The sequence below is a fragment of the Urocitellus parryii genome, chromosome 1, assembly GCF_045843805.1.
Source record: "Urocitellus parryii isolate mUroPar1 chromosome 1, mUroPar1.hap1, whole genome shotgun sequence".
NCBI classification, from domain to species: Eukaryota; Metazoa; Chordata; class Mammalia; order Rodentia; family Sciuridae; genus Urocitellus; species Urocitellus parryii.
Genome location: NC_135531.1, coordinates 229,686,204 through 229,705,484, shown reverse-complemented (window position 1 = coordinate 229,705,484; position 19,281 = coordinate 229,686,204). Strand labels below are relative to the sequence as shown.

The 19,281-nt window shown below is 35.9% G+C and overlaps 1 protein-coding gene across 2 annotated transcripts in view; it reads right to left on the bottom strand.

Annotated features, from left to right (window-relative positions):
- The window catches only part of Agps (alkylglycerone phosphate synthase), a 141,603-nt gene that overhangs the window by 61,916 nt on the left and 60,406 nt on the right, over positions 1 to 19,281 (bottom strand). The gene's annotated exons all lie outside the window — the stretch shown is intronic.

The window sequence follows — 19,281 nt, the reverse complement described above, 5'->3', positions numbered from 1 at the left end:
GAACCTAACTTTCTTGAAAACTAAAGATGACAGAAGAAATTTAAGGAAATATTACCTAGCCATTTTTCCTAAGAACTGATTCAAAGGAAAGATAGAGGCATTACTGTGATGCCCTTATAAGAAATCAAAAGACATATTCAGAGACAAAAGTTTATAGATATCTAGCATAGGAGGACCACTAATGAAACAAATGTTTTTCTTTATTACAGGAGACACAAGGGATTAATCAGAGATGAAAACAATGTTAAATATAACCCTGACCTAAATATCTATAACAAAATATTTGAAGAAACATGGTTAAAAAGGAATATATTTACAAAGCCAACCTTTCCAAGTCAGTGGTTTCTAATGTTCAATGGTAGAAATAAATTATACTACTAGTAAAATTTCTGAGAATCATTTTAAAAGACTGTTTTAAAAGTGTAAAGTGGGAAATCATTAAAATTACAGAACTTAATTACAACATCAGAATAAAAGTTATCACAAAATCAAAACTACCAATAAATTTTATGATTTGCCTACAACAACTTGTCAATATATAATACAAGATGAAAAACCAGTATGAGTTCATCAAAAGTAAATTATATTGTATAGATCACAATATATTCACCACAAATACACTTGATTTTTAAACTGAAATTATAAAATATGACCCTCTTATAATCTATATGATCACAAAAGCTCTACAAGTTGGCCTGATTGATACTTGAATGTAAAACAGATGTCTTATAAAATTCAAAATAAAACCTAAATAAAAAACTTTCTTTTTGTTTTAGCATCTTTATTAAGATATAATGTAGACAATGAAATTCACCTGTTTAAAGTGCAAACTTCAATGGTTTGTAGTATATTCACAGATATGTATAACTATCACTATAATCTAAGTTTAGACTACTTTCATCATCCCCCAAAATAAATCTGTACTTATTAAACAGTCACACCTCATTTCTGCACCCACACCCTAGCCCTAGTCAATCATGAATCTATTTTGTCTAAAATTTGCATATTCTAGACATTTCATATAAAAGGAATCTCACAGTATGTAGTCTTGTGATAGCTTTCCTTCACTTAACTATGTTTTTAAGGTTCATATATTAGTATTTCATTCCTTTTTATTGCCAAACGTGCCACTATATGGTATAACTCATTTTGTTCAGCTATCAGTGATAGACATATGGGATCCTCCTTTTTGGCTACAATGAATAATGCTGCTATGAATATACATATACATACACAAAGAAAAGACAGAGAGGCATTACTGTGATGCCTCAAATACCTAAAAACAATTTCAAAGAAAATCTCTGATCCTATTTCATATATTACCTGATTGCCAGCTACCTTTTCCCGAAATTAAGTTCCAGAAGTATGCAGCCATGCAGCCAACAGGTAAAACTCACTTCTCTGAATTTCAGAACCGCTGGTACAGTTGTTCGCCCTTGAATAGGTCACACTAATAATTGGGTCCCAATCATCCTTGCTCTGCCTTATAACAGGGCTGATGTCTTGCCAGGAATAGCAAACCTAGATGGCCTACTTTCCCTTATCCACTTGCCCTCAGCACTCAGCTTCTAAAGCAGGGTGTCACTCAGACAGAAGCATGCCACTGTCTCTACCCCCATCCCCAGAGCCCTAGTTCAAAGATTTTTACATGGGTCAGGGAATAGTGTAGGGGGCATGAGACAGATAACTCCTAACTAACCTTTTACCAAAGGAAAATTACTTGCAACACCACATGGGGAAGATTAAGCCTATGAATAGTCTCAAAAAGAACGAAGGATGAACTGAAGTGAAGCATCTGCCTATCGATAGAATGGATACACAGATTCACTGGAAACAGACTAAACTGTAAGCTGTCTAGTTTGCCCTGGGAAAGAGATATTGTGGAGGACCCTTTCTAGACTCAAACAAAAAACAAACTCAAACTATCCCTTCTAAGGAGATTGAATTTACCTAGATTAGTCTGTAGATCATTTTATGCCCCAGAACATTTTTGAAAACACCAGCATAATCAGCTTGCAATCAATGGTCATTAACAGCTAAATGTGGTTCAGCAAAAAGGATATCGAAGAAATCCCTTTCATACTGCCATCCCCAGGAACTGTAGCCATACCTAAAGTGCATCACCAGAGGAACAATATCAGAAAGTTAACAGTGCAAAAAAGAAAAGTATGAGGAAAAGGACCTCACTAAAATCATACAGTCAGTCCCTCAGCAAATAAAAACAAATTCTGGGGTGGGAGGACAATATACAGAGTTGTTTCAACATATTACATAAAACATTCACTTTATAAAAACAAAAAAAAATTTGATGCTTACAACAAAAGAAGAAAGTATAAGCCATATACTAGAAGAAAAAAAGAAACTGGAAACTGCCTGTGAAGTAACTAGATATCATATTTGAAAAAGAATTCAAAATAGTCAGTATAAATGTGTTCAAAAGACTAAGATAAACCATGATTCAAAAAAATAAAAAAAAAAGATATGCTGATAATGTTACACCAATACGAATTTTCAACAGAGAGAAATCATTCAAAAAAACAAAATGGAAATTCTGGAGTTACTAAGTATAATAACTGAAATGAAAAATTCACTGACAGGGTGCTCAACAACAGATGTGATCTGGCATAACAAAGAACGAACCTGAAAATACATTGATAGACATTATGCAATACAAAGAACAAATAGAACAACAAATATAAATGAATGGAGCCTCAGAGAAATATGAATAACCATTAACCACACTACTACATGTACAATGGAAGTACTAGAAAGAGACCAGAGACAGACACATAATAGTAAAAATGCTCAAAGACAAGGCAAAAAGTCTTCAAATAACTTTAAAAGGGGCCTCTCAGCGTCACCAGTTGCTGTGTGTGCACGCGGAGGACCGAGCTAGCTCGCAATAAACACCTCTTTGCTGCTTACATCCATCTTGGGTCTCTGGTGGTCTTTGGGGGTCCTGAATTCGAGCATAACATATGGGGGCTCGTCCGGGATCCCCCTAATAAGCCTACCCAGACACCCCGATCGAGAGGTGATGAAAACCCGGCCGGTAAGTAAAGGCATTGCCGATGTGTAGGAAAATGTACTCTGGATGCATGCAGTAATGGTTTTGTGTTGTGAGGTCGGCAAAAGGTCCAGGTGGACGCACCGAAGGGCAGCCGACAGGGTTTGTGGGAGACGTCCCCAGCCCCTTTCTGGGTTCTGAGTGGATTGCCTGTAGTAAAGTATTTTGTGAAGTATTTAGTAAAGTATTTTGTAGCTGATGGATCCGCGGTCTGCCTGAGCCTTTAGTTTCTGGGTAGCAATCCACGACGCGCTGCAAATTCTGTGGCCGCGCTGTGAATTTTGTGTTATATGTTTTTGTTTTTGTTGTCCTGTCTGTCTCCACCCCAAAACCCTGGCAAGAGAACTAATCTACCAATCTGGGGTTGTCAGACTCAATCTGAGGGGGATGCTCTCCCAATCCGTATGTCTGAAGGGAAGGCCCCAGTTGGCCTGGGGCCAGCACTCACTTTCATTTTTTGACAATCTGAAAAGGGAATCTATGTCTTTGTGTGTGTGTCTGTGTGTCTTTTTGTCTGTGTCTCTGTTAAGTGTGATGGCATTGTTTTACTTTGGACCAATGCAGAGTCCCAAATTCCAATCTGCCTTAGAGGTGTGGAGATAACTTTAGCTAGATTTTAACCTAAATTGTAAGCGAGATTAGGGAAGCAGTGTTTTCTTTTCTTCCCGTAGTTGGCCTGAGTGCACCCGCTGCGGTTAAGAATGCCTGCTGGGGATCTAAGAACTTTGATATCTCACTTTAACTTTTCTCAAAACCCTGTCCTTATTATTAAATTGGCATTAATTGGCTTTGGGGATGGGAGCCAAACTTTCAGTCATAAATTCTGTCCCAGACCGAGATTCTACACCAAGGTAAGTGAACGCACCCCATGTCTGTTTGAGGTGCATCTTTCTCTCTTTCTTTCTGGAGGTAAGGTGGGCACCCGATGGCTACTTAAATGCAATTAGTGCAGCCACCACTCTTCAAGACTCGGGTGAGAGGTTTCCCGGCCTAGGCAGCTCTCAATCACCTGTTCTATACAGAGCAGGCATGTTGGGTTCTGCCAAAGCCGCTTCCAACTTTTCTGTCTGGGCCCGGAGAGCAATTGGCGTGAGTACACAGTGTCCTGAATCCGGATCTGCCTCGGATGCGTGGAGGTGGAGGAAAGAGTTTGGAACAACTGCGGAATTCCAGTCTGGGCTACCCTCAGATGTATTCCTAAGGTCCTTTCTCTTGAGCCCCCTCCCGACAGCCCTCAGGGGTATTTAGGGTGATCGTAGATGAATGGCACTGAGGGAAAGTCCCAATCACATTTGCCTCCGTATGGGCTACACAACACTCCCAACCCCGCATCCATTCCTCCTGGATGCTCCCCTTCTTTCTCAGGTTAGAAATGTTAGCAATTCAGGTTGTAGGACTGAAAAAGACATAAGAAAATTAGTAAAATCTGCCCAGGTTCTCTAAGGAGCATAGATAACTTTCAATAGTCTGTTTTACCGCCCCAATGTTTAAAATGTGCTGTGTTCCTTAAGCTGCTAAGAGAGACATTTTTAGAGGAAAAAAAAAAAAAAATCAAGAAAAAAATTTGGGTCCATCAAAGTACAAACCCCCTCCCCCTTCAAGACCTAAGGCAGATAAAAATTGACTCTACTGGAAAGTTAGGAGATATGCCAGATTGCCTGGGATTGGATCTATCCAAAGGAGCTAATCCTGCAAGTGAAAGGGAAACTGATAGACTGCCAGCAGCTGCCAGAGCCATTTTCGCTTTGGGGAAATTCCTCATTCTTTCCCTGCACTGTAAGGATTACTCCACCTAAATGCAGTAAAGTCAGTCACACTGAGACCCTTGATTTTACACCTATAGTTGCCCCTATGTGAAAACATCTGGTCCACTCATGGGAAATCTAAGGTGCCACTGATAAGAGTCATAATTAAATGAAATTAAAAACCTGGAGATTTTTCTCTTATCCGGTCTGTTTTAAAGGTTATTATAGATTGTTTCTTGGGGATGATCTTGGCTAAATGTGATTTTTTTTATTGTAACAATCTGGTATCTGAATGGGTTTCTAAAACATTGCACAATCTTACAGTTAAAAGTTGGGTTTAAGTAATTGTTTAGTTTGAGATTTCAGATAGTTCATGCTAGAAAACTTAAATACTTAGGACAGAAAATTAAACAACTCTACTTCCAAGTTGGCAAGTAACTCCCAATCATTTAGCTTTATTTTTTCTCATCAATTTTTGAACTGGGTAGACTGAAAAGATTTCACTAGGTATACCAGTGCATTAACTTGGACAAGGATAGAAAATTATGATATGGTATCTGTTCCCCTCTGTGTAAAGATTCAGGAAAAGAAAGTGTTGGATTGGGATGTTGGTTGGTCTGGCTTATTGAAATGACATTAAATAGCAACAGTCTTAAAAATTTTTAAAAGCTTAATTTTGGATATACATGGTAGTGTGTGATTCTCTTTTAAAATTTTTTTCAGGTGATTTAATGTAACTTAATACTACTTTAGGAACTTCAAAACAAAGAAAGTGGCTTAATGATCCTGAAGAAATTTCTTCTGTGGTAGCTTTTTTATTATTAAGATCCTATTTTCAGTTTTGTGTGAGCAAGTTTTTCTAGTGTAGGAAAATGTAGTAAAGGTATGAAATTTTGTAAATTGTATATTAAACTTGTATCATAATTTTCAACATCCAAACCTAAAAATTGTGACTTATGGTTAAAATGCCTTAGGCATGAGGTGTCTGCTCAGAATTCCAGTTGTCCCAGTTCCTTCCAGACCTCAGCCAGGACTTAAGTTGATATACAAATAGAAGAAGCCTGGAGTGCTCAGCAGGAGACAGATCTAAGCCCCCCCCCCCAAAAAAAAAAGGTAAAAGTGTCCTTTTACCTTAACTCAAACTAGACCCCAACCCAAAAGTAAATTATATGGTATTTACTAATTACTGGCCAGTCATCTTTTCTAGGACTTTTGCTTTTTCTTAGATTCTGTATTTTTTTTTTTTGAGCTCATGATTTTGATCCTACAGACAAGTTAATGTTTTTCTGATAAGTTCTATTTTTGATCAACTGGAGGTTTTTTTTTTTTTTTTTTTTTTTAACACTGCAATGAGATTTCACCTGAGAAAGCTACAAGGCCTTTACTATTGTGTTGTGTTACACTTGTGTTATGTGTTGTGTGTCGGTATGTCTGTATGTGTATATGTCCATACATCCTGCAGTGATATGACAATTGACAGATGAGGAGCGCTCATGAAAAATTTAAAAATGGATCCAAATATCTTTGATTCACGTGATTCAAATGGTTCAATTTAAATTGGGAAACAGATAAAAGTAAAGATGTCTTTAAAATTAAGCTTATAAGTTTTTCTAGGTATTCAAAAATAAAACCTAATAAAATGTTCATGTCTATGAAATAATCTGCTTAAATTAAAAAATTCACAAGTTTTGTTTCAAAATGTGAACCAAAAAAGTTAACAGATAAAAAGAGAAGCTAGAAGGTTCTAGGTATGGATTTAATAGAGGGAAAATGTGTTACTGGATAAGAGAGTCTATGTGACTAAGTAATCAAGAGGGTTTAAGTAAGGGATAAAGAAGGTTTGTGTAAGTTAGGTATGTGTGTAAGTTTTTGAGCAAGTAATCTTAAAAAAAAATCAAACAGCTGGTTAAACAAGTGCTATTGTTTTAAAAAAATTGTGCTATGTTATTTCTTTAAAAAATAAACTTGGTTAGCATAAAATCATCAATGTAATTATGGTGTTATTAATGTGTTCATATCTTCCAGGTATACAAGTCTGTAAGGTAGAAGCTTCAAAAGAACATTATATCAAGCTGGTGTTCTAAAGTTGTATGGTAATTTTAGGCTTAAAAGAAAAACATGTTGGAGATTTAATTATATCATTTGTGTTCTATAACTGGACTTGTTATCAATAAGATATGTACAGTTCCATGTTACTTTTCACATTGAGATACAATTTTAAAATACAAAAATACTTTTCTACAAAATGTTAAAAGCTTTCAGCTTTTCTCTAATTCATGTTTTTGATGTGATATTATGTTGTGTTAGCTAATGTTCATGTAAACCTGAGCAACAATTTATGTAAACTTTGTAAAATGATGTCTAAAAAACAAAGATCAGCTTCAGAACTATAGTACTTGAGATTTATGAAGAGCCCTGCCTTACTTGAGATAAGGCTCTATGTCCCATCTCACTACATGTGAAAGTGACTATGAAAAAAGTAGGCCAGATTTCAGTACATTTAAGGTTGTGTCCAAAAGGTGGTTTTTGTCACGATTGCCAGGATCTCAAACAGGGGATTATAATGTATAACTCTGCCAGAATTCAAGGTAGCTATTATATAAACTAAATATATTTTTACCCTAGTTAGTTTTATTTTGTAGTTTGCTTATAGATGGACTAAGGATTGCCTGTTAATGTTTTGCAGAGGTACTACTTTAAGAGCTCACGACCTGGGTTAATTTAAGATGAGTTACAAGGAGTTATCACCTACAGGATAGAGAGATAGACATTAAAGCCCAGTACCCTTAATATAAGGCTGTCAACTTATTTGCTAGATGTTTAAGATTAAGTTTTAAAATTAAAAATTTGGCTCTTGCCCTCTGAGTCAGTCTGAATCAGGGAATAGGGGACTTCTTCAAAGGGCTCTGCAACTCTAGGCCACATAACCTCCTGAACAGGGAGATTAATGAGACCAGTGGAGGACAGAAAGCCAATCAGTGCATTTGCTGTGAAGAGGAGGGTCATCAGAAAAGGGAGACATCCCTAATGCTTCCGAGGGAAGCCATATGGTCAAGCAAGGCCTGGACCCATCCTAGCGCAAATGGCACTAACGGAACTGAGAAGTTGCTGTAAGTTCCCCGAGGACTCCCAGGGAAACTCAGCTGACTGTTAACAATAGATAGAAACAAAAGTCAGTTTGACTTGCTTCATCTTAAACACTTAGCAAAGACAGTCAAAGCCAAAACACAGCTGTTCCTGGACATTTTAAATGATAATAACAGTTAAATGTAACTTCCATAAATAAGTAAACTGGAGGCTGCAAAAGAGATTCTTAGGTAGGAATGCCTGATAACTATCAAAAGAAACTGCCAGAGTAGTTTTAGTTTAAGGCCCACAGATATTCCTAACCTACACAGGTAGGCTTGGTGTTTGCTAGTATGAGTATCCAGCCATAAGTAACAGAATTAAAGATTTCTCTATTAGACACAGAGGTCATACTAGTAAAAAGGATTTTGCAAGATCAGATGGCATTAAATTATTAAACTGTATCTTAAGGGGAAGGACATCTGTAACCCTAAAAGTTAAATGTTATGTTTACAATCCTGGTAACTGGGGATGTTAAAGCCTGGTGAGGGAACTTATGTACAGTGACATGTTCCAGCTGCTGCAACACTTATTCAGTACTCATGGTTTTTGTTTCTCTCATAGAAGTACCCATCCCCAGATGACAACCTGTTTTTCCCCAACCAGACCTCAAATGGAACTGACTTCTAAAAGGGAACTCATGTCTCCCATGTCATCGTCCCCCATGTCGTCGTCCCCCCTGTCATCGAGCCCCCTCATGTTCGACACCCCTTTTTAGCCTGAAGCAGCCAGAACGAGCCATCGCCCCTTCTCACCCCTTCTCCTTACGGCAATAAAGTTTCTAAAATTAGGGGAAATAAAGCCAGAAATGGTTAGGCAGTGTAGATAAGTAAATCAAGTCAGGTTGGATCTAGGAGGCCAATTTTAAGTAAGTTTGGGAAGTTAAAGACTGTCCCCTGAGGATTACTGTTTACCAAGATGTAGAGCCTGCCCAAATAGGCCCACAACTGAGGGAACCATGATTGGTTCCCAAGTTTCCAGACAAAGGGGGGAATGAAAAACCAGCCTCTATCTCAGAGCAAAGCCTGTCCAAGAAAGGGACATGACCTTTGTCCTTGGAAAAGCCCACAGAGCACTCCTAAGCACATTCCCACCCTGCGAAGTTGTTTATCTACAAATAACAGGAGAGATCTGCTGCCCCAGTTGTCCCAGGCTAGGTGGAGATCCATAGCAACCCCCAGGCAGCCACCAATCAGCATGAGACAGGGAAATACCTGGGATGCCAGATGACCCTCCCAGTAGTTTATGGTGGTTGATAACATATTGGGAAACCATGTAGTTCAGCACGTACACCCCTCTTGGCTCAAACCAATCAGTTCAAACCAATACCCCTTTTGTTCTGACCAATCACCCCTAACCAACTTGTTCCCACCAGTGAATGTGCTAATCATGTTTTAGAGTTGTTATTTCATTTTCCCGCAGTGTGTGATGATTTGCTATGATGTATGTAAAGTCCCTGCCCTCTCCAAAAAATGTATAAAAATGCTGCAAACCCTGGGCTCGGGGCTTCTCAGCGTCACCAGTTGCTGTGTGTGCACGCAGAGGACCAAGCTAGCTCGCAATAAACACCTCTTTGCTGCTTTAAAAAAAAAAAAAAAAAAACTTTAAAAGGCACACTAAAAATACCACTAAGGCAATTAAAGTGCCAGATTAAAAAATACTCACTAATGCAAAGGAAAGCAATAATGGAAGAACAGAGAAACAGAAAGACATAAGACCTACTGGGGGGGAATATGGTAGACATCAGTATAACTAAAGCAATAATATTAAATGTCAACATACTAAGTATCCAAAAGAAAAAGAGATGGTACAACTAGATTTAAAGAAAAATCAAACTGTCTGTTGCTAGAGGACACACACTTTAAATTCAGAGATACAATTAGATTGAAATATGGGAAAAGATATCATAAAAATAGCAACAACAAGAAAGGTGGAGAAGGTCAAGGGTTGTAGTTCAGTGGGAGAGCACTTGCCTAGCATTATGTGAGGCACTGGGTTTGACCCTTGGCACCACATAAAAATAAATCAAATAAAGGTATCCATCTACAACTAAAAATAATTAAAAAGAAAGAAAAGGTGGAGAGGCTAAATACTAATAACGATAAAACAGACTTTAAACAAAAATGTTATTAAAGAAGGATACTGTACAATAATAAACTGCAGAAAGACATACAATTATCACAGGTATGTACGTAAGAACAGGACATAATAATATAGGAAGAGCTAGTTGAAATACGTAATTTGGAAACTTAGTAGTAGTTGGGATACATCAATACCCTACCTTCAATAATAGTCTTAACAACTAAGCATAAGAGCAACAAAGAAAGAAAAGATTAATAACACTATAAATCTACAAAACTAAAACCTTTAACTCAACAATAGCAAAACATATATTCATTTAAGGTTCATAAAGAACATTCTCCAGAACAGACCACATACTAGCTAGGCCATAAAACAAATCAAACAAATTTTCAAAACTTAAAATAGTACAAAGTATGTTATGTGACCATAATAGAATGAAATAAGAACCCAATAAGAAAGAAATCTGGGAAGCTTACAAATATGTAGAAACTAAATACATTCCTAAATAATCAATAGGTAAAAGAACAAATAAATAGGGAAATTAGAAAATAGTTTGAGAAGAATGGAAATAAGATACAACATACCAAAACTCATCAAACACAGCTAAAGCAACACCTAAAATAGGAAATATATTACTATAAATAAAGTCTCTTTTTTAAAATACTGAAGATATCAAATCAATAACCTGACCTCCCATCTAGAAAACGAAAAGCAAACTAAACCTAAATAAAGCAAGCAAAAGAAACTAAAACTAGAAGTGATATTAATGAGATCAATAAAATTAACAAACTGTTAGCTGAACAAAGATGAACCAATTACTAGAATCAGGCATGAAATGGGGGACATTACTACCAAATCTACAAAAATAAGAAAGATTATAAAGGAATGCTATGAACCGTAAACACGATGGCAATAAATTACACAATGGAGGTAAAACAGACAAATTCCTAGAAGAGAAACAAACTACTGAAACTGACTCAAGAAAAAGTAGATAATCTAATTCAAATTAGTAATGAATAATCCAAAAATACTCATAAAGAACAGCCAAGGCACAGATGGTTTTACTGCTTAATCCTGCCAAGTACTTAAGGAATTAATACAAATTCTTCACAAATTCTTTCAAAAAGTGGAAGAGGTAAGAACACTTCCCAGCTCATTGTATGAGGCCAGTATTATATTATTCCAATGCCATCAGACAAAGACATCACAAGAAAAAAAATGACAAATCAGTATCTCTTATGAATATGAACACAAAAATCCTAAAAAAATAACACTGTAGACCTGCACAGAACCCAGGCCCAGGATAGGCCTAGATCCATCCCACCACCAGTAGATACCCCCTGGAGCTCAGGCTCTGGCACAGGACCACTTCCTCCAACCAGAAGAACCCTGCCACAGATCAGGCCCAGTCCAGACCCACCTCTGCTCACCTGCGCAGGAACCAGGCCCAGGGTAGGTTTAGATCCATAACACCCTACACACACACACACACACACACACACACACACACACACACCTGGGAGCCCAGGCCTAACCCACTTCCATCTTGGGACACTGCTAACATCACCATACTCTTCCCCATGCAATAGCCTCTACCTTTCAAAAACAGACAGGGCCTAGAAGCAGCTACGTCTCACGGCAGGCATCCCAAAGCCAGTGGAAGGCCCAGCATCTCAGCCCCATCTCTAAAAGACCTTGCATTCATCTAGGGGCACCTCCACTGCTATTTTGAGTTATCTCCCCCATTGCCGCCACCACCTTTATTGCAGTAACATCCATCATGGGACACCTGCAGGGTCTGGAAGCCCAGCATCAAGATTAGGTACAGATAATCTACAAGGATACTACAAGATTATAGGATAGAAACTGTAATATCTCAGATCCACACTGTAAGAAGGGAAGACACATAGACAATATGAAAAAACAAGGGAGGAAAGTGCCCCAAACAAACCAGGATAATAACAGATCCGATGGACAGTGAGGTTGATGAAGTGTCAGAGAAGGAGTTCAGAATGTTCATAATTAAAATGATCTGTGAATTAAAGAATGACTTAAATGAGCAAATAGAGGCAAAAACTGATCAAACAAAGAGATAAGGGAGTAAATACAGGCAGCAAAAGATTATTTCAAGAAAGATATAGAGACTCTGAAAAATAACCAATCAGAAATCCTTGAAATGAAGGAAACAATAAACCAAATAAAAAACTCAAGAGAAAGCATCAGCAACAGGCTAGATCACTTGGAAGACAGAACATCAATTAATGAAGACAAACTACACAATCTGGAAAATAAAGTTGACCACACAGTGAAGATAGTAAGAAACCATGAACAGAACATCCAAGAATTAAGGGATAGCATCAAAAGACCAAATCTAAGAATTATTGGGATAGAGGAAGACACAGAGTTTCAAAACCAAAGGAATGCACAATCTCTTCCATGAGATAATATCAGAAAATTTCCCAAACATAAACAATGAACTGAAAAATCAAATATAAGAGGCTTACAGGACAACAAATGTACATAATTACAAGAGATCTACCCGAAGGCACATTATAATGAAAATGCCTAGCATACAGAATAAGGATAGAATCTTAAAAGCTGCAAGAGAGAGGAATCAGATCACATATAGGAGGAGAACACTTCGTATCTCAGCAGATTTTTCAACCCAGACCCTCAAAGCAAGGAGATCATGGAACAACATATACCAAACTCTGAAAGAAAATGGATGCCAACCAAGAATCTAATATCCAGCAAAATTAAGCTTTAGATTTAAAGAGGAAATAAAAACCTTCCATGATAAACAAAAGTTAAAGAATTTATATCTAGAAAGCCTGCACTATAGAACATCCTCGGCAAAATATTCCATAAAGAGGAAATGAAAAACAATGATGAAAATCAGCAGAGGGGGAGATTACACGAAAGGAAAAACTAATCAAAAGAGAAACTAAGTCAAGTTAAATACAAAAAATAAACAAAAAGGGCTGGGAATACAAATCATGTCTCAATAATAACCCTGAATATTAATGGCCTAAACTCACCAATCAAAAGACATAGACTGGCAGATTGGATTTAAAAAAAAAAAACAAGACCCAACAATTTGCTGCCTCCAAGAGACTCATCTAACAGGAAAAGACACCCACACACTGAAGGTGAAAGGTTGGGAAAACTCATATCACTCATATGGACTGCAGAAGAAAGCAGGGGTTTCAAGCTAAATTAATCAAAAGTGATAAAGAAGGACACTACATACTACTCAAGGGAACCATACATCAACAAGACATAACAATTATAAATATATATATATATACATGCACCAAACAATGGAGCATCTATGTTCAGCAAACAAACTCTTCTCAAGTTCAAGAGTCAAATAGACCACAACACAATAATTCTGGGTAACTTTAACACATCTCTTTCACCACTGGATAGATCTTTCAAACAAAAGCTGAACAAAGAAACTACAGAATTCAATAATACATCAATTATGCAGACTTAACTGACATATATAGACTATTTCATCCTTCAGCAAGTGAATATATATTCTTCTCAGCAGCACACGGAATCTTCTCTAAAACAGACGATATATTATGCCACAAAGCAACTCTTGGCAAATACAAAAAAGTATGCATTCTATCAGATCATAATAGAATGAAATTAGAAATTAATGATAATATAAAAAATAAAAGCTACTCCAACACCTGGGGACTAAACAATATGCTACTGAATGAACAATAAGTTGCAAAAGACATAAAGGAGGAGATTAAAAAATTCTTAGCGGTAAATGAGAACACTGACATAACATATCAAAATATCTGGGACACTATGAAGGCAGTACTAAAAGGAAAGTTCATTGCATGGAGTTCATTAAAGAAGAAAAAGTCAACAAATAAATGACCTAATATTATATCTCAAAGCCCACGAAAAATAAGAACAAACCAACACCAAAATTAGCATAAGACAGGAAATAATTAAACTCAAGAGCTAAAATCAATGAAATTGAAACAAACAAAAAACAATTGAAAAAATTGACAAAACAAAAAATTGGTCTTTGAATAAATAAATGATAATCCCTTAGCCATGCTCACAAAGAGAAGGAGAGAGAAAACTCAAATTACTAACATCTGTGATGAAAAAGGAAATATCACAACAGACACTAAAGAAATACAGAATATAATTAGAAATTATTTTGAAAATTGTACTCCAATAAAACAGAAAATATCAAAGGCACTGACAAATTTCTAGAGTCCTATGATTCAGTTTGTCTAAAATGAATTAGAATTATATGCACAAGTTAAACAGATCAATTTCTTTTTTTTTTTTTTAGAGAGAGAGGGGAGAGGGAGAGAAAGAGAGAGAGAGAGAGAGAGAGAGAGAATTTTAATATTTTAATTTATTTTTTTTTAGTTTTCGGCAGACACAACATCTTTGTTTGTATGTGGTGCTGAGGATCGAACCCAGGCCGCACGCATGCCAGGCGATCGAGCTACCGCTTGAGCCACATCCCCAGCCCTAAACAGATCAATTTCAAGCAATGAAATAGAAGACTCCATCAGAAGCCTACCAACCAAGAAAAAGCCCAGGACCAGATGGATACACAGCTGAGTTCTACAAGACTTTCAAAGAAGAACTAATACCAATACTCCTCAAATTATTTCATGAAACAGAAAAAGAGGGAACACTTCCAAATTCATTATATGAGGCCATTATCACCCTGATTCCAAAACCAGGCACAGACACATCAAAGAAAGAAAACTTCAGACCAATATCTCTAATGAATATAGATGCCAAAATTCTGACAAATCGAATACAAAAACATATCAAAAAGTTGGTGCACCACAATCAAATGGGGCTCATACCAGGGATGCAAGGTTGGTTCAACATATGGATATCAATTAATGTAATTCATCACATCAATAGATTTAAAGAAAAGAATCATATGATCATCTCAACTGGTGTGGAAAAAGCATTTGACAAAATACCGCACCTCTTCATGTTCAAAACACTAGAAAAACTAGGGATAACAGGAACATATCTCAACATTGCAAAAGTTATCTGTGCTAAGCCTAAGGCCAACATCATTCTAAATGGAGAAAATGGAAAGAATTCCCTCTAAAAACTGGAACAAGACAGGGATGCCTTCTTTGATCACTTCTATTTAACATAGTTCTTGAAACTCTAGCCATAGCAATTAGACATATGAAAAAAATTAAAGGGATATAGATAGAAAAAGAAGAACTCAAACTATCACTATTTGCTGAAGACATGATTCTATACCCAGAGGATCCAAAAAAAATCTCATCAGGAAACTTCTAATACATAAATTCAGCAAAGCAGCAGGATATAAAATCAACACCCATAAATCAAATGCATTTCTGTATATCAGTAACAATCCTCTGAAACAGAAATGAGGAAAACTATCCCATTTATAATAGCCTCAAAAAAAATAAAATAAAATACTTGGGAATCAACAAAAGAGGTGAAAGACCTCTACAATGAAAATTACTGAACACTAAAGAAAAAAAATAAAGAAGACCTTAGAAGATAGAAAGACCCTGTTCTTGGATAGACAGAATTAATATTGTCAAATGACCATACTACCATACTATATAGATTTAATGCAAACCTGATAAAAATCCCAATGACATTCCTCAGAGAAATAGAAAAAGCAATCATGAAATTCATCTGGAAAAATAAGAGACCCAAAATAGCTAAAGCAATCCTTAGCAAGAAGAGTGAAGTAGGTGGCATCAGTAGACTAGACCTTAAACTATACTACAGAGCAATAATAACAAAAACAGCATGGTTTGGCACCAAAATAGACTGGTAGACCAATGGTACAGAATAGAGGACACAGAGACAAACTCACCTAACTACAGTTATCTTATATTAGACAAAGGTACCAAAAACATACGTTGGAGAAAAAATAGCCTCTTCAACAAATAGTGCTGGGAAAACTGGAACTCAAAAATCTTAACACCAAAAAACAAATAACCCAATCAACAAATGGGTCAAGGAATTGAACAGACACTTCTCAGAAGACGATATACAGTCAATAAATACATGAAAAAATGTTCAACATCTTAAGCAATTAGAGAAATGCAAATCAAAACTACTCTAAGTCAGAATGGCAGCTATTAAAAATACAAACAACAGTAAATGTTGAGGAGGATGTGGGGGGAAAGGCACACTCGTACATTGCTGGTGGGACTGCAAATTGGTGCAGCCAATATGGAAAGCAGTACTGGAACCACCATTTGACCCAGCTATCTCACTCCTCGGTCTACACTCAAAGGACTTAAAAACAGCATACGACAAGGACACAGCCATATCGATGTTTATAGCAGTACAATTCATAATAGCTAAACTGTGGAACCAACTTAGCTGCCTTTCAGTAGCTGAATGGATAGCAAAAAGGTGGTATACATACACAATGGAATACTATTCAGCATTAAAAGAGAATAAAATCATTACATTTGCAGGTAAATGTATGGAGCTAGAGAATATAATGCTAAGTGAAGTTAGTCAATCCCCAAAAAACAAATGCCGAATGTTTTCTCTGATATAAAAATAATGATTCATAATGGGGTTGGGGGGAGCATGCACATGGGATGATTAGACATATTCTAGATAGAGCAAAAGGGGAGTGTTGGGAAAGTGGGGGGGACACAGGGGTAGAATAGACGGTGGAATAAGATGGATATCATTACCCTAAGTACATGTATAAAGACACGAATGTTGTACTCTACTTTGTATACAACCAGAGATATGAAAAATTATGCTCTATATGTGTAATATGCATTGTAATGCATTCTGCTGTCGTGCATAATTAAAATTTTTAAAAAACCCAAATAATACTATAACCAAATGGGGTTTGTTTAACCCCAGAATGAAAGAATCAATAAATGTAACATCTAAAAAATCAATAAATGTAATAGAACATACCAGTAGAATAAAAAAACAAAAATAACATTAACATCTCAATAGAGTAAAAAATATTCGACAAATTCAACATTAAGACAAAAACACTCAATAAACTAGAAATTGAAGAGAATATCATCAACTGATAAAGTTCATCTATGAAAAACCCACATCTAACATTATACTTAATGGGGGAAGACTAAATGATTTTCCCCTAAGATCAGGAACAAGATAAGAGTTCTGCTTTTGCCACTTTTATTCAATGTTATACTAGAGGTTCTAGCCAAGGCAAGAAAAAGAAATTAAAATTCATCCATATTGGAAAGGAAAAAATAATTCATAGATAATGTGATCTGTATACAGAAAATGTTAAAGAATCTAATAACAAACTAATAGACCTTAAAAAGGAGGCCAGCAAGATTGTAGCAAATAAAATTAATATGCAAAAATCAACTGTTTCTTTATAATGAAATTAAGAAAATAATTTCATTTATAATGGTATCAAAAAAAACATAAAATAGGAATAAATATGATAAAGAAATACAAAATTTACATTTTGAAAACTACAAAGTATTGTCAAAAGAAACTAAAGATCTAAATAATTGAAAATACACCCCATACAACCTTGTTAAGATGACAGTATTCCTCAAATTTATCTAATTAGACTACTGATTTAATGTAATCCCTAACAGAATCCAAGATGGCTTCATTGTAGAAATTAACAACCTAATTACATAATTCTTATGGAACTGCAAGTGATCCAGAATAACTAAAAGAATATTAAAAAAAAACACAACAACAACAGAAAGGAGAACTCACACGTCTCAACTTAAAAATTTGCTAAAAAAACAGTAAACAAGTCAGTATAGTACAGGCATAAGACAGAGATCAATGGAACTGGGAATCCAGAAAGAAACCCATTTTTTTATAGTCAGCTAATTCTTGACAGGGTGCCAAGACTTTCCAATAATGAACAGTCTTTTGAAAAAAATGGCACTAGGATAAATGGATATCTATATACAAAACAATGAAGTTGAACACTTACCTCACACCACATACAAAAAGCAACTCAAAATGGACCAAAGATCCAAATATAAAAGCTAGAACTATAAATTTCTGGGAAGTAGCTATGGCGGTATATCATCAGGACCCTGGATTTGTCATTATATTCTTAGATATGATACCCAAAACATGAGAGCCACAAAAGAAAAAAAATTGACTCAACCAAAATTTAAAACTTTTGTGCTTCAAAGACACAAGCAAGAAATCTATAGAATGGGAGAAAACATTTGCAAATCATTTATGTGACAGGGACTCATACCCAGAATAAAGTCTTTTATAATTCCATAATAAAGATAAATAACCAACCAAAAAGTAGGCAAATATTCTGAATAGACATATACAAGCAAATATACAAGGGATCAATAAACACATGGAAAAAAAAAGATGCTCAGGATCATTAGTCAAAAGAAAATGCTAATTAAGAATGAGATCCCAGGTTGCCACCACTCATATGACTACAAATTTTTAAAAAATAGAAAATAACAGTGGTGGCAAGGATGTAAAGAAATCTGGAACTCTTTATAAACTGCTTGTAGGAAAATAAAATGATGTAGCCATGCAGGAAAATAGTCTGGATGTTCTTTGAACTATAAAACTCAGGATGATGACCTGTGTGACCAACAATTCCACTTCAGATATATATCTAAGAAAAATGAAAACACTGTGTCCACACAACAATCAGTACAAGGATATTTATCGTAACATAACTGATAATAGCCAAAAGGTAGAAAGAGCCCAAATGTCCGTTATTGATAAATAGATATACAAAATGTAGTATATCCATGCAATGAAATGTTATTCAGTTATAAAAAGGAATGAAGTACTACTGATATATACTACAACAGCTGAATTTTTAAAACATTATAGTAAGTAAAAGAAGTCACAAAAACACTAACTATACATATATAATTCCAGTTAGGTATAATGTCCAGAAAAAGCAAATCTATAGGGACAAAAAGTAGTTGCTCAGGGCATGGAGGTGTGTGAGCACAGGGTGGGGGTACTGATAGCTAAAAAGGACAGGGTTTCTTTCTGGGGTGAACTTTTAGTCTTTTGTCAGAAAGGGGCAAAAGGTTGACAGGTAAGTACTATGCTGTCTTCTCACCCATCAGCACAGAATTATCTATCACAACTATTCTATATTATCAAGACAGTTTTTAAAGTTGCTAATTTCCTTCCAGAATACTGACACTGTCACTAAACTTAGTTTTAAATGTTTTTACTCCTTTCAACATTTTTACAAGTTTCCTAGTAGTCTTGGAATTAACATCTGATGTTCAA